The sequence below is a fragment of the Giraffa tippelskirchi genome, chromosome 6 (assembly GCF_054371585.1).
Source record: "Giraffa tippelskirchi isolate mGirTip1 chromosome 6, T2T-mGirTip1v1.2.pri, whole genome shotgun sequence".
Taxonomy (NCBI): domain Eukaryota; kingdom Metazoa; phylum Chordata; class Mammalia; order Artiodactyla; family Giraffidae; genus Giraffa; species Giraffa tippelskirchi.
In genome coordinates, this window is record NC_137280.1 from 118,787,359 (window position 1) to 118,803,373 (window position 16,015).

The 16,015-nt window shown below is 43.9% G+C and overlaps 1 protein-coding gene across 1 annotated transcript in view; it reads right to left on the bottom strand.

Moving 5' to 3' along the window:
- The window catches only part of FSTL4 (follistatin like 4), a 695,167-nt gene that overhangs the window by 677,418 nt on the left and 1,734 nt on the right, over positions 1-16,015 (bottom strand). The window contains exon 2 of the mRNA XM_081502830.1: positions 7,095-7,297. The gene's annotated coding sequence lies outside the window, so the exon portion shown is untranslated. The remainder of the gene's footprint in view (positions 1-7,094; positions 7,298-16,015) is intronic.

The window sequence follows — 16,015 nt, forward strand, 5'->3', positions numbered from 1 at the left end:
TGTTGCAATGGTGAATGGTATTGTTTCCTTAATTTCTATTTCTGTTTTCTCATTATTGGAGGATAGGAATGCAAGGGATTTCTGTGTGTTAATTTTATATCCTGCAACTTTACTATATTCATTGATTAGCTCTAGTAATTTTCTGGTAGAATCTTTAGGGTTTTTCACAATTTGTATGGAAATATAAGAAACCTCGAATAGCCAAAGCAATCTTGAGGAAGAAGAATGGAACTGGAGGAATCAACCTGCCTGACTTCAGGCTTTACTACAAAGCCACAGTCATCAAGACAGTATGGTACTGGCACAAAGATAGAAATATAGATCAATGGAACAAAATAGAAAGCCCAGAGATAAACCCACGTACCTATGGACACCTTATCTTCGACAAAGGAGGCAAGAATATACAATGGAGAAAGGACAATCTCTTTAACAAGTGGTGCTGGGAAAACTGGTCAGCCACTTGTAAAAGAATGAAACTAGAACACTTCCTAACACCATACACAAAAATAAACTCAAAATGGATTAAAGATCTAAATGTAAGACCAGAAACTATAAAACTCCTAGAGGAAAACATAGGCAAAACACTCTCCGACATAAATCACAGCAGGATCCTCCATGACCCACCTCCCAGAATATTGGAAATAAAAGCAAAAATAAATAAATGGGACCTAATTAAAATTAAAAGCTTTTGCACAACAAAGGAAACTATAAGCAAGGTGAAAAGACAGCCTTCAGAATGGGAGAAAATAATAGCAAATGAAGCAACAGACAAACAATTAATCTCAAAAATATACAAGCAACTCTTGCAGCTGAATTCCAGAAAAATAAACGACCCGATTAAAAAATGGGCCAAAGAACTAAACAGACATTTCTCCAAAGAAGACATACAGATGGCTAACAAACACATGAAAAGATGCTCAACATCACTCATTATTAGAGAAATGCAAATCAAAACCACAATGAGGTATCATTTCACACCAGTCAGAATGGCTGCTATCCAAAAGTCTACAAGCAATAAATGCTGGAGAGGGTGTGGAGAAAAGGGAACCCTCTTACACTGTCAGTGGGTATGCAAACTAGTACAGCCACTATGGAGAACAGTGTGGAGATTCCTTAAAAAACTGGGAATAGAACTGCCATATGACCCAGCAATCCCACTGCTGGGCATACACACGGAGGAAACCAGAATTGAAAGAGATGCGTGTACCCCAATGTTCATCACAGCACTGTTTACAATAGCCAGGACATGGAAGCAACCTAGATGTCCATCAGCAGACGAATGGATAAGGAAGATGTGGTACATATACACAATGGAATATTACTCAGCCATTAAAAAAAATACATTTGAATTGGTTCTATTGAGATGGATGAAACTGGAGGGCATTATACAGAGTGAAGTAAGCCAGAAAGAAAAACACCAATACAGTATACTAATGCATATATATGGAATTTGAAAGATGGTAACGATAACCCTATATGCGAGACAGAATAAGAGACACAGATGCATAGAACAGTCTTATGGACTCTGAGGGAGAAGGTGAGGGTGGGACGTTCTGGGAGAATAGCACTGAAACATGTATATTATCATATGTGAAACAGAACACCATTCCATGTTCGATGCCTGAGACAAATGCTCAGGGCTGGGGCAATGGGATGACCCAGAGGGATGGGATGGAGAGGGAGGTGGGAGGGGGGTCCAGGAAGGGGAACACATGTAAACCCATGGCTGATTCATGTCAATGTATGGCAAAAACTACTACAATATTGTAAAGTAATTAGCCCCCAACTAAAATAAATAAGTTTATTTAAAAAAAAAAAAAGAAAGGTTAAACGGTCACATAGCTAGTAAGGGGCAGAAAGGGATTTGAACCCAGGGCTGCCCAGTTCTGAAGCCTAGACTCTTCTCTGACCTGGCTTATGCAACCAGTATCTCAGATCTGATCAAGAGATCAGGCTGTTTGCTCAACAAAGACCATCCTCCCACCGCAGGCAGCCTACCAGCATCAGCCTCATGAGAATGGGGACTCTGAGAAGCAACCTTCTGGACTTTGGATGCACAGGTCTGAGGTTATGTCTTCTAGCAAGTGGTGGACCGGGAACTTCCCTGACATTGCTGGGTGCCTACGCCATAGCATGAACTCCACTTTCCCAGCTAACAGAGCGCAGAGCTGTCCAGGCATCCCTGCCGTGGGAAAGCCACCCCATCCCAGCCCCACCACAGGATGTTAATCTGGATTCATTTAAACCAACTAGAGCCATTTCATTCCTTCTGCCAATGACTGACTTAGGAAGTAGCACGTTACAAAATTGCAGTCAAGGAGAACTTGCTCATAAGAACAATCTGCTGGAGAAGCTGGGAATGGTTTCTCAGCTCTTAAATAGAGACACAAGGGCCGTTTTTCACCTCTCATATTGGCAAAAATTCAAAGGTTGAGAAGATACCCTATTGGTTGCAGGAAAACCAGCCCTTCATACATTGCTGATGGGAAAATAACCTAGTACAACTCCGGGAAGGGCAATTGCAACATCTGTCAAGGTCACAAATACATACCCCTTTTGCCTCAGCAATTTTACTTCTAGGAATTTTCCTTTAGGAAAACTAACAGATTTTTCAGAATTTATTATAATACCAAATATGGGAAACAACCTAAATATCTATCAAAAGATAACTGGTTAAACAAATTAGGTTACATGCATATAATGCAATAAAAATATAGCTATAAACCAATGTTAAGGATGTGCTTTATGTACCAAAATATTCTGACAAGTGAAAGAAAAGCAATGTCAAAAAAGGATTACAGTATACTATTACTTTGGAAAAGTGAGAATGAGATAGATAAAACTATATGTTCATATTTGCTTGTAACAGAGAGATTCTGGAAGAATAAAACTGAGCAGGGCCCTAAGGGGTTCCTGGGGAGGGTAGCCTTTCTATGTACCCTGTTTCTAGTTTATAGGGAAGAGACTCCAGCATCCATGACCTTCTCTGAGTACCAAATGGCAGATTTGAACAGTTGCTAATAAGGGAAGGGAAGGGTTGCAAAGACAAAAGAGAAGCTGCCAAGGAACAAGAGCACAGCCTTGGGGCACAGTCCTGGTTCCACCTCAAGGGATACACATAACAGTATCTTTGAGCTCTTTACAGAACTAAAATCCCCAACAAATGGAATGTGTCAGCATTCTTCATTCAGCAGAATGAGGCCAGAGTCTTCATACCTGAGACCAGATTAAAGGAACCAGAGAAACTTCATCAAAAAAAAAAAAAAAATTTACCTGAGACCAGATTAAAGGAAAGCAGGCCCCACACACATTCGGCCACCTGATCTGAAGAGCTGACTCACTGGAAAAGACCTTGATGCTGGGAAAGATTGAGGGCAAGAGGAGAAGGGGACAGCAGAGGGTGAGATGGTTGGATGGCGTCACTGACTCAATGGACATAAGTTTTAGCAACTCTGAAGGACAGAGAAGCCTGGCATGCTGCTGTCCATGGGATTACAAAGAGTCAGACATGACTTTAGCAAATGAACAACAACTTTTAAGCCACGGCTATAAAGCTCCTCACCAAATCCTCCCAGGTTGGGACACAAAGTTGTCAAGGGCAGGAGCGCTCTGTGGCCCCCTTTGCCTGGCAAAGCAATAAATCTATTCTTTCTGCTTCACCCAAAACTCTGTCTCTGAGTTTCAATTTGGCACCAGTGCACAGAGGCCAAGTTTTTGGCATCAGGAAAAAATAAGAAAGTCCTATTAGTGGGTTCTTACCACTTTAATGGCAGAAAGCAAAGAGGAATTAAAGAACCTCTTGATGAGGATGAAAGAGGAGAGTGAAAAAGCCGGCTTAAAACTAAATATTAAATTAAACTAAGATCATGGCATCCAGTCCCATTACATCATGGCAAATAGAAGGGGAAAAGGTGGAAGTAGTGACAGATTTCCTCTTCTCAGGCTCTAAAATCACTGTGGATGGTGACTGCAATCATGAAATCAGAAGACCATTGCTTCTTGGCAGGAAAGCTGTGACAAACCTTGACAGTGTGTTGAAAAGCAGAGACATTACTCTGCCGACAAAGGCCCATATAGTCAAGGCTATGGTCTTCCCAGTGGTCACACATAGTTGTGAGAGCTGGACCGTAAAGAAGGCAGAGTGCCAAAGAATTGATACCTTTGAACTGTAGTGCTGGAGAAGACTCCTGAGAGTCCCTTGGACAGCAAGGAGATCAAACCAGTCAATCTTAAGGGAAATCAATCCTGAACACTCATTGGAAGGACTGATGCTGAAGCTGAAACTCCAATATTTTGGTAACCTGATGCAAACAGAGGACTCATTGGAAAAGTCCCTGATGCAGGGAAAGATTGAGTGCAGAAGGAAAAGAGAGTGTCAGAGGATGAGATGGCTGGATGTCATCACCAATGCAATGAACATGAACTTGGGCAAACTTCAGGGGATGGTGAGGGACAGGGAAGACTGGCAAGCTGCAGACCATGGGGTCGCAAAGAGCTGGACATGACTGGGTGACTGAACAACAACATTAGTGAGAAGAGAGGATAGGAGTAAATAGGGAGACTTTTATTCCTTACTTTTTAAGTATTTTAGATTGCTCACCTGCAGATGTCACACCTATTCAAGCAATATGCTATGGTCTGAATATTTGTGTCTCCCTCCCAAATTCATATGTTGTCATTCTAAACCCTAAGGTGGTGGTATTAGGATGCAGGGCCTTTGGCGGGGGAGGGGGGGAAATTAGGTCATGAGGATAGAGCCCTGATGAATGGGATTAGTGCCCTTATAAAAGAAGTTCCAGAGAGATCCCTAGCCCCTTCAGCCCCGTGAGGAAACTGCAAAAAGACAGCAATCTAATGAAGCAGAAAGCCCTCACCAAACATGGTATCTGCCAGAACCATGATTCTGGACTTTCCAGCCTCCAGAACTGTGAGAAATAAATGTTTGCTCTTTATAAGATACCCAGTCTATGGTATTTTATTATAGCAGCCTGAACAGACTAAGACATGATTTTACATTTTCAAAGAGAGTAAAACAATGAAGGGATGCTATCTTCTCTGTTTGTGGACATTTATGTCCAAGGACATGATGGATGTCCATGTAACCACGGCAGCCATTTTGTGACAATGAAGGGCACTAAACTAAAGCAAAGTGGAAAAATGGAAAGAACCTGTGCCCTCAATGACACCGTTGCACTGCTAAATTAATGGACAGAGCAGCCTGGCAGGCTGAAGTCCATGGGGTTGCAAAGAGTTGGACACGACTGAGCTCATACACAGGCTCCTGGCTGCAGTCATGGATCCACCTTACCCCAGAGCTTATTATTAGAAGAGATAAATCCCTTTACAGTTTAAGCTGTTGGGGTTGGGTTTTCTGGCATAGGACAACATGCCAGCCTGAAGACAGAGCCATCTTCTGTCTTCTATCCTCTATCATGAGGATAAAAGCTATCCTCGTGAGAGCATATAGCAAACAGCTGCCCATGCTTCCATCATAAAGAAAAAACTCAGGAATTCAGAGTAAACATGGAGGACTAAACATGCACACTTATTTCTGCTACTCACCAAAAGAAAACATCCCCCCCTCACCAAAAAAAATAAAGCAGTGAAGGTCTAAAAGTGACAGGAATCCACAAGGACAAAGACGAGATGACAGGAGACAAGTTCTATCAACAACAATTTGGAAGCTGAAAAGCAGATGGGCAAAAGCCAGCTGGCTTAGTGGATCAGAGAAAGCTGAAACTTAAGCTTGCTTTTAGATGAGCAAACCCATTCAGAACCCTGAAAAGTCCAGGAATTGAGGAAGCAATAAATACTACTTCAGAGGGCAGAGGCGTAGATGGGGCTAAAAACAGGAGGGCTTGTGGACAGTCCACAGGAGAACGAGAAATCCTACCCCCACCTCCCAGCAAGATGACCACCCTACCATCATCATGAAAATAGATGGCAGGCCAGCTCTCTGGAGAGTTTGGGTCAAAAGGTTTCTGCACTCAAGGGTAGCAGACGCAGCTGAGCATGGGGCCGTATTTACTGTCTGTGGGATTTTCCATGCAAGAGTACTGGAGTGGGTTGCCATTTTCTCCTCCAGAGGATCTTCCAAACCCAGGGATTGAACCTGGGTCTCCCGCATTGTAGGCAGATGCTTTACCATCTGAGCCACCAGGGAAGTCATTTATAACAGGCAGAATAAGGGTAATGTTATCAGCTGAACAGTGAAGACTCACGCCACCTTCTCCCACTGAGCTTCTGGAAAGTTCTTACCCCGACCTCTACCCCACCTCTGATCCCTCTAACTGCAGGATCAGAGCAAGCAAGAGATAAAAGAATTCCAAAGGAAATAGAAAGATGGCAGGAAACAGAAGAAAAGAGAAAAGGCCATAATGTTTGTATTTTAAAACCTCAGAAAAATTAGAAGATATTTCATCTCATAAAGTAAGAACAAAGGAGCTATAAAAATAAATATTCAGAAAATAAGAAAAAATTGGAAATTAAAAATATGAGAGTAGAGTTTTTTAGTCAACAAGATATTTGAAACATAAAATAGAAATTTCCATTAAAACTGGGGGAAAAAGTAGAAAACAAGAAAGACAAGAAAATCCAAGGATTAACCTGAGAGGCCCATTATTCAACTAATAGGAATTACAGAAAAAGAAAACTGGAAAACAGAGAGGATGCAATAATCAAAAACTAATGCTAGATACCATTCCAGCACTGAAAGAAATGTATTTCAAGATTTAACAGATGTTCCAAGAATATGCACCATGAATTAAACTAAATGAAATTAAATTTAAAACAATAATTTTAAAAAATTTTTTATAATTTTAAACCACGCTGAGGAACATCATCATGAAGCATAGAACAAAAAAAATGGAGACAAATCCTAAATACTTCCAAAGTAAATAAGCAGGTCACATAGAAACCTCAGGATTTGAAAGGCATCTGATATCTCGACAACAATGGAATCTAGAAGACAATAGAACAAGGCATTCAAAATTCTGAGGGAAAATGATTTCCAATTTAGAGTCAGCCACACTATCAATCAAACATGAGGCTAGAACAAAGACATTTTCAGACAAACAAGGTCTCCAAAAACTTACCTCCTAGTCCCCTTCCTCAGGAAGTTACTGGAAGAAGTATTCCCCCCAGAAGAAGGGAGGAATCCAAGGAAGAAGACACAGTGGTACTCAGGATGCAGGGGCTGCTCTGGAGAAGGTGATGGAAAGTTCAAGTGAGAATCTGGGTGCTGTTTTCAGAGAATAGTCTGGACAGCAGCTGGAGGCTTGGGGCTCTTCAGGGCATTCTGAAAAATAAGCAAATAAAATAAGTCGCTTGGTGCTGGGTTTAAAATATCCAGAGATTTTCATTGCTGTCACGGAGTTTGGGAAATAATTTGTAATTGGTACACATAAAACAAAACAAAGGAAAAGAAATGAGTGATCATTAACTTCTGAGAAAATTTAAAGTTGTATATACAAGAAACTATAATCATAGTACTGCATGTGGCTCTCCGTAAATAATAGTTACATAGTCCTAATAATGTAAACATTGAATATTGACTTAACCCAACATGAGGACTTAACACTCTCAGGAGAGAAAAGGGGAAACTCTTGGGAGAGGGTGGGGAGTAAGGGGCAGAGCAACGGACAGTGCCATGACAGTAACAAAAATTAAAAATCCTTCCTTTCCACAAAAGAAAGTCTATGGGTCATATCCAAAAATGGAGAAGCAGGGGGAGTAACAAGTAAAAGCACTTAAATCTAGTAGTATAGAAATGTGGAGAAAATACAAGAAATACAAGAAAATTGAATTAAACATTGAAAACAGTTGATTCCTGGGAGCTGGGGATAGGGAAGAGGGGGCAGGACACTGCTGTCTTGCATTCTAAGCCCACTAGTTCTATTTGGGTTCTGAACCTACATACACGTAACCTGGATAAGAAACGTTTGTCGTTGTTGTTCAGTCGCTAAGTCTCTGCGACTCTTTGTGACCCCATGGACTGGAGCACACCAGGCTTCCCTGTCCTTCACTATCTCCTGGAGTTTGCTCAAACTCATGTCTATTGAGTCAGTGATGCCATCCAACCATCTCATCCTCTGTCACCCCCTTTTCCTCCTGCCCTCAATCTTTCCCATTGTCAGGGTCTTTTCCAATGAGTTGACTCTTCAAAGCAAAAAAACCCGGAAAATATCCGCTGATCTCCTGGCATAGGGGCTGGTCACTGTCCTCTTTTAGGAGGCTAGGAGCCAGCCAAGGACCCAGCACCTGAACTTGGGAGCTTACAATCCAGCTGACACACAAGACAAGGACAGCAGGCAACAACAGGCCATTTCAGTGTTGCACCACTACCAACAGTGCTACGTGAACATCACCAGAATGCTTTGCTGGTGCATGCACATCTGTCTCTAGGCTAGAGGCCTAGAAGCTGGGTGGCTGGGACAAAAGTATGCTAGTTTACATTCAATAGATGCTGCCAAACTGCCCTCCACGAAGGCTGCGCCAGTGTGTACAGCCATCAACAGTGAGTGAGTCCTCCCTCATCCTTGCCGACACTTGATGATAGCAATCGTCTTAATGTTTGCTGAACTTCCAGATGAAAAAGTTGCATCTCTTTATTTTTTATTTTTTCAGTTTACATCTCTGTGATTACTAGTTGTCTTAGTCCGTCCAGGCTGCTATAACAGAATTACCAGAGACTGGGTGGCTTATAAACAACAGACATTCATCTCTCACAGTTCTACAGACTGGAGTCCTAGACCAAGGTGCCAGTAGATTTGGTGTCTGGTGAGGGTCTGCTTCCTGATTATAGGTGGCTTGCTGCGTCCTCCATAGTGGATGGAGCAAGGGAGCTCTCTGTGGCCTCTTTTACAGACACTAATACCATTTGTGAAGACTTCACTCTCATAAGCTAATCACCTCCCAAAGGCCCCACCTCCTACTAACATCACCTAATAACAACATCAACAGAACCATACAAGAAAGATCTTAATGACCCAGATAACCAGGATGGTACGATCATTCACCTAAAGCCAGACATCCTGGAGTGTCAACTCAAGTGAGTCTTAGAAAGCATTACTACGAACAAAGCTAGTGGAAGTGATGGAATTCCAGCTGAGCTATTTCGAATTCCAAAGGATGATGCTGATAAAGTGCTGCACTCAATATGCCAGCAAATTTGGAAAACCCAGCAGTGGCCACAGGACTGGAAAAGGTCAGTTTTCATTCCAAACTCAAAGAAAGGCAATGCCAAAGAATGTTCAAACTACTGCACAGTTGCACTTATTTCACATGCTAGCAAGGTCATGCTCAAAATTCTCCAAGCTATGACTTCAATAGTACATGAACCAAGAACTTCCAGATGTACAAGCTGGGTTTAGAAAAGGCAGAAGAATAAGAGATCAAATTATCAACATCCGTTAGATCATAGAAAAAGCAAGAGTTCCAGAAAAACATCTACTTCTGCTTCATTGACTATGCTAAAGCCTTTGTGTAGATCACAACAAACTGTGGAAAATTCTTAAGGACATAGGTATACCAGATCATCTTACCTGCCTCCTGAGAAACCTGTATGCAGGTCAAGACGCAACAGTTAGAACCGGACATGGAACAACAGACTGGTTCAAACTTGGGAAAGGAGTATGTCAAGGCTGTATATTGTCACCCTGCTTATTTAACTTACAAGAGTACATCATGAGAAATGCCAGGCTGGATGAAGCACAAGCTGGAATCAAGTTTGCCGAGAGAAATACCAATAACCTCAGATATGCAGATGACACCATCCTTATGGCAGAAAGTGAAGAAGAACTAAAGAGCCTCTTGATGAAGGTGAAAGTGGAGAGTGAAAGAGTTGGCTTAAAACTCAACATTCAAAAAACGAACATCATGGCATCTGATCCCATCACTTCACAGGAAATAGATGGGAAAACAATAGAAGCAGTGAGAGACTTTATTTTCTTGGACTCCAAAATCACTGTGGATGGTGATAGCAGCCATGAAATTAAAAGATCCTTGCTCCTTGGAAGGAAAGCTATGACAAACCTAGACAGCATATTAAAAAGCAGAGACATCACTTTGCCAACAAAGGTCTGTATAGTCAAAGCTATGGTTTTTCCAGTAATCATGTATGGATGTGAGAGTTGGACCATAAAGAAGGCTGAGCACCAAAGAATTGATGCTTTCAAACTGTGATGTTAGAGAAGACTCTTGAGAGTCCCTTGGACTGCAAGGAGATCAAACCAGTCAATCTTAAAGGAAATCAACCCTGAATATTCATTGGAAGGACTGATGCTGAAGCTGAAATTCCAATATCCGGCCACCTGATGCGCAGAGCTGACTTATTGGAAAAGACCCTGATGCTGGGAAATATTGAAGGTAAGAGGAGAAGCAGATGACAGAGAACGAGATTGGTTAGATAACATCACTGACCCAATGGACACGAGTTTGAACAAACTCCAGGAGATGGTGAAGGACAGGGACGCCTGGTGTGCTGCAGCACATGGGGTTACAAAGAGTTGGACATGACTGAGCAACTGAACAACAATACGAACTGAGGAACACAAATATTCAGTCCATGGCACTAGTATATATTCAATCATAAATAAAGTAGGGAACACACTGCAACATTTTAAAAGGGTGCAGCATTGACATGTACTGGCAGGAAAATATCTCCACAATGTATTGTCCAGTGAAGGAAGCAATTTGCAATCAGTAAATACCAAATGATACTGTTAATACCCAAAAACACATACACAAAAATTCTGTGCTATGTGTAAATTCATGAGAAAGATCTAAAAGAATATCCATGAAATAGTAACTGATCTTCACTCCAGGAGGAGGAGGAGTAAGATTGTGGGGGAAAGGGGTATTCTCAAGGGAATTTTCACTTCCTCTATAAGCACAGGAATCAAACACACAGGTTCTGACCAGCCTGCTGGTTCTAAGTCCAGCTATGTAGCCTCCAGCAAGAGCCTTCATTTTCTCTTCTATAAACAAGGGAAAACAAAACTTACCTCATAGGGTTGTATGAGGAGTTAATGTATTATGTATATATACATATTGGAGAAGGAAATGGCAACCCACTCCAGTATTCTTGCCTGGAGAAATCCATGGACAAAGGAGCTGGGCAGGCTGCAGTCCACGGAATTACAAAGAGTCGGACACGACGTGCAACTAACTTTCACTTTCACTTTCACTTTCATGTATATGTGTGTGTATGTATATATATATACATGTATGTATACACACAAACACACACGTCTAAGGTCACTCCCCTGTATTAGCTATTATCAACTTGAAAAAAAATGTACTGTGTAAAATCTGTGAGTTGAGTTTATTCAGTGTCTTACTGAGGACTATAGCCTGGGAGACAGAATCTCAGAGAGCTCTGAGGACTGTTTCAAAGTGGTAATTGGGGAAGTCAGTATACATGTGATAGGGGAAGGGTACCTATAATCAAGCACACATCTCTGGTGCTGCTAGGCACCAGCAACAGACATCTTAGTGGTTTTAGTGCTTTCCTAAGTATGAGAAGATGCAAGAATTTGGGTTCATAAAATTGTCTCATAAAAACATCTATCTGGAGGCCTGTTGTGCCACTTTTCCCAGGGCACAAAGTGTCTTATTCCTGATCTCCACCTGGAATTGCTTTCAGGGTGTGTTCAAGGTCAGTGACTGCAGGCTAATGACTCAATCCTTGTAGAACTAGATGGCAAGCAACACTCTTTAGCTGGCACAACTATTACTTGCAATGTTTGATTTCTTAATAAGAATGGTTTTGTGTATTAATTGTATAACTTTTTAAAGAAGGAAAAGGAATACACCAAGGTGGGCGAAAATACAATCGAGCGCCCATCCAAAACCACAAGGTCCACACAGTACCAACCCGAGAGCTGACCAAGCCTGGTCACCAGATGCTGAGAGGGCCGAGATGCAGGGCATGGCACCTTGGAGTTGGGGTCCAGAGCCTGGGTGACAATGGCCCATCCCTGCCCTCTCTGAGCCTGAGCCTCCTCACCTGTCCAATGTGGTGGTGGGAAGCAAGGGGGGTGGGGGGTGATCAGACTTAGAAGAGCCATTGCCAGCTCTTCCAGCCCCAACACCTCTCAGGCTGTCTCCAGCTCCACACCCACCTGGGCATCTGGGAGCCCAGTCCTGTGAGCAGAGGGGGCTGCTGCCAACCAAGTCTAGAGCCTGCTGAGAGCCCCCCCCGAGCCTGCCACCCTATGATGCTTTTCTTCCCCCTACTGCTGTCTGGAGACCCTCAGGGCCTCACACCTTCAGGCCCAGACACTGTCCCTCTTTCTCCAGCCAGAGCCAGACTGTCCTTCCCAAATGTGGGGGGTGGTGCAGCATGTCTGTTTCAATAGGCCCCACATTCAGAACGCTGCTCCTCTGTCAGATCCCCACCCGGCCTGGACCCTCAAAGTGGATCCTCCTGCACCCACAATGTTGAGGGCAGCACGTCAGGTCCGGGCCAATGGGGCAGCTGCCACCCTCCAGCCGAAAATCCCTGCTGCCCCCACCCAGCTCGTGGAGGACCAGGCTGCATTTCAGAGCCCACAGGTGCCCACTCAGAGACTCCCTCTCTTTAAAACACTCCACACAAAGGAGCTTTTATCTGGTTCAGAAACATACTTTATAAGCTTTAAAAGTCTTTGCCGTGGTTTCCCATGTTCTGGTTTCTTTCAGATGATAATAGTTTTAATTATAACAATCATTATACTATAATACCTTCAATTTAGGCAATCAGCTCCATTCAGTACATTCAAATAGGGGGAAGGGTGACAGTGGGCACGCCTAGGTTTTCTCTGCACTTGGTTTCAGCAGGTGCTGGCAGCAGCCTGGGGGCGGGAAATGGGCTCCCGGGAGGCCTGTGGGAGAACTCCTGGAGGCAAAGTACCTGGGCCTCCAGAGAGCAGGCCTAGAGGGAGCCCACAGGGATTCCAGCACAGGAATCCCCAGGTCTCCCAAGAAAAGGCCTACAGCTCTCAGAGACCTACTGTGGCTCCCTATTACCCAGAGTAAATTTCCTGTTCTTCAGTTCTCTTCTGTCTGGCTCCAGGCTCATCTTGCACAAACTCTCTGCACATACCACCCACATGTGGCCCGACCCATACTCTTCCCACATACAAGACACAACTGCCACTGCCTACCAGGTGCTAACCCAGTGCCAGGCAGCCTGCTAGCAAGGTGACCACTCATCCTGCTTTGCCTAGGACTATCTCTATGCTGGGCCTCCATGATGGCTCACAGGTAAAGAATCCACCTACAATGCAAGAGACACAGGAGACGCAGGTTTGATCCCTGAATTGGAAAGATCCCCTGGAGGAGGGCATGGCAACCCACTCCATATTCTGGCCTGGAGAGTCCCATGGACAGAGGAGCCTGGCAGGTTATATAGTCCATAGGGTGGCAAAGAGTCAGACACCACTGAAGTGAATGAGCATGCATGCATCCCTATTCTAGCTCTAAAAATCCTACATTCTGGGATCCCCCTCAGTCCCTGACAACCAAAGTGATCAGTCACCCAACAAACTAGGCGCTAGGACTATGGCTGACTCCTTGACCAAGCTCTTGCTTTAGAAGGGAGTGAGATATTACAGTATATTGTAATATACAATATTACATTAGGAATATTGACAATAGGGATCATATTAGTGTTCTAGGGCAGCCATAACAAATTGCCATGAACCAGGTAACATGAAACCGCAGAAGTGTATTCCCTCACAATTCAGGAGGCAGGAGTCCAAAACCAAAGTGTAGTCAGGGTTGGCTCTTTCTGGAGGTTAAACAGGAGCATCTGTCACACGCCTTTTCTCCCATAGCTTCTGGTAGTTGCCAGCAACCTTTGGAGTTCCCTGGCTTTTTAGACGCATCAACCCAGTCTCTGCCTCCATCCTCACATGGCTTCTTTCCCTGTGTATTATTATGTCTTCTCTTCATGTAAGATGCCAGTCTTATTTGGGCCCATCTTAGATCCAGGATCATTTTATCTCAAGACCCTTAACTACCTACATCTGCAAAGACCCTATTTCCAAATAAGGCTATATTCTGATGTTCCTAGTTAACATGAATTTGGGGGGAGGGGAGGACACTATTCAACCCACCACAGGAATGAACACTACAAATGCCAGCTGAGGGTCATAAAAATCCAGGGCTAGAAGGATAGGAAAGCTTCATTCACCCATTCCATATTTATCCACTGAGCACTCACTAGATGCCAGACCCTGATCTACAAGCTAAGAAAACACCAGGGAATGAAATTTGGTATCTCTGCACTTGTGGAGCGCATGGTGAGGGGAGGAGGAGACCCCGGGGAAAAGTCCTGAAGGACCGCTGGGATCTGGATAGATATAGAAAAATGGAGATTGTGCTAGGTCAAGAATAGCCCTTGGGGAATTAAAAATGCGTAAGTCTGTCCTTGGACGTAACAACAAAAGAGAAGGCTGGTATTGAGGAGCACGCCTCAGCCTAGCAATGGCTTCAGACCAGACCATGGAAATAGTAACAGAGCTAAGGGGTGACTGGGGCTGTCTTTGGGGCCCCCTCAGATCCATCACTGCCCCCACTCTTGATGAGACAATCTTATGAACACAGCAGTCCTCTAGCCCTTTTTTCCACAGACCCCTCAATCCATGTAGGAACTCATGGATTGAGTGGTCCCCACCTGTAGAGGCCTACAGGTGAAGACTACTCACCAAAGCAAGGCACAGAATGGGAAGCCTGGACTCAGTCCTGAGGGCTGTTATTTGAACCCTGCCTCATAGAACCTCATGAGGCTCCAACACAAGCAGGAACTTTCCCCAGGGCCAGGTCTCTACAAGGGCTTTTGGGGCTTTAAAGTCTAGCTCAAAGCCTGCCTCCTCCAGGAAGGAAGGAAGAGATTCCTCCAAGAGGAATTTTCCTCCAAGAAATCTTCGCAGATTTCCACCTTCTTACAGCTGGTGAATTCACTCCCTTTCATCTCTTCAACTAACCCACCAGTGTATTTCAATTTTTTGAGATAAGTACATTGTACATTTCCAGCTCTCTACCTACTCTGATCACTATCTCAGACCCTGGCCTTCTCCCTGAGCTTGATAAAATAATATGCCAACCAAAATCTTTCCACCTAAGAGCCTACTCTAGGGCAGAATCAGATGCTTCCTGAGTCCCCATCTCCTCCTGCTTTAAGTGCAGTGCAGCTCCCAAGACATGCATTACAGCCTTTTTCTTTCTAAGAGAAAGGGATCCTTCCTTCTATGCAATAAATGGAGTCATTCCCCTCTAAGGGGCAGGGGTTCTGGGGCTCATAAACCACAGGTCAATGCTGACCAATGTGTTTCTATCCTCAGGGCTATAATCTTTCAAATAAGCCACTGCCTGGCCGCAGCTACCTCAGAGATAAATGTGCATGCCCGTGCCTAATGCCTTCACCAACTGTCTTATCTCAGAAGGCATCTCACTCCCTCCTCCTCTCTCTCTCACACACACACATCTGTCATACAGGGGCCACACCACCTTGAATGTGACAAGTCCCAACTCTCCCTTGCCTCTTCAGAGTCTGAAAGTGGAGCTGACAGATGCCTTCTCTGCACCCAGTCAGCTCTCAGTTTAGATGCTCTACCTACAGACCAAATGCCAGCTTATGAAACTGACCCTCTGTACAGTGGAAAGGAGGGCTCATCGCCTCATTGGGGAATTAAGTAGGGAAAGAAGGGTTGGTTCTTGTCACTCCCCTGCTCAAAACTCTGACACAGCCTCCTGTGACTTGTAAGATAAGGATTCAGAACTCACTAGCCCTGGAGTCCCCATGAAACTGAATTGCACTGTCTGGGCCAGCACTCCCAGCCTTGGCCTTGTGGGTGCTGATAGCTCCCTCAGGACACCAAGCTCTCTCCTCTTGAGGGCTTCCCCACCTGGCCAGTTCATTTCTCGAGTCCAGTTTATACATGGCTTCCTTTGAGAAGTCTTCCATATCCTGCATCACTCAAATTTATTCTTTCTTTTCTAAAGCAATAGAGCATAGTGGTTAGCATGAGGG